This window comes from Hyperolius riggenbachi, chromosome 2 (assembly GCF_040937935.1).
Source record: "Hyperolius riggenbachi isolate aHypRig1 chromosome 2, aHypRig1.pri, whole genome shotgun sequence".
NCBI lineage: Eukaryota > Metazoa > Chordata > Amphibia > Anura > Hyperoliidae > Hyperolius > Hyperolius riggenbachi.
Window position 1 is genome coordinate 47,351,109 of NC_090647.1, and position 799 is coordinate 47,351,907.

At 43.3% G+C, this 799-nt stretch overlaps 1 non-coding gene across 1 annotated transcript; it reads right to left on the reverse strand.

Annotated features, from left to right (window-relative positions):
- Positions 1-278: 278 nt before the first annotated feature.
- On the reverse strand, positions 279-442 carry LOC137554787 (U1 spliceosomal RNA). The gene has a single exon (XR_011027530.1). It is a non-coding gene; the product is annotated as a U1 spliceosomal RNA (small nuclear RNA).
- Positions 443-799: the final 357 nt, after the last annotated feature.

Genomic DNA, 799 nt, shown 5'->3' on the forward strand with positions numbered 1-799 from the left:
GAAAAAAAGATGTTTCTTGCATCATTCACCCTCAAAACAAGTGTTGGAAGCTATTTAAGGCCAATTCGAATAGTCAGCTCGAATAATGAGCTCGAATACCGACTCGAATAGTGAGCTCGAAGTCCGAGGTCGAATCGAATAGTAAAAAATATTCGACTCGAATATTCGACCGAATTCGAATAATTTACTATTCGAATTCGACCAAACTTGAATAATAAAAAGGGGTACCCGAGCATCACTACCAGATACTACTGAATCTATTATTAACCAGCATTGATCAGGGGAAAGCGCAAACGCAGTCCCCCACTACCACAAATTATGCAGTTGAGTTTCCTGCATTTGGGGAAATCGCAGGGGTCAACCCACTCGGAGTGCAATGGATGAGCCTCACCCTGGGAGAACCACCTTCGTGATCATGGTGTCTCCCCTGCCAGGTAAGTATGAGTTGGAATTGCACGGAGGGAGGATGCTAGTCTCAGAACTGCTTACTCAACACAGGGAGACTACAAGATCTGAAACAAATTCATTTTATCCGCACTGTATTATCACACAGTCCACATCCTCATACAAATGGCAAGTCCTGCTGCTAGTAGTATTAGTATAAATTAGCCTCAAACAAGAAATCAGCATAAATTGGAATCTCTCCCAGAATGCACTACACAAGCCAACATATTTGAATAAAGTGATGTCACTCAGGCAGCCACTCCCAACTCCTTTTTTTTTTTTTCTTTAAGCTTTCTTGGCCCCTGTTGCATGCAACAGAGGTCCCGGGTAAGCAAGGCTATTAGCCCCATGCACG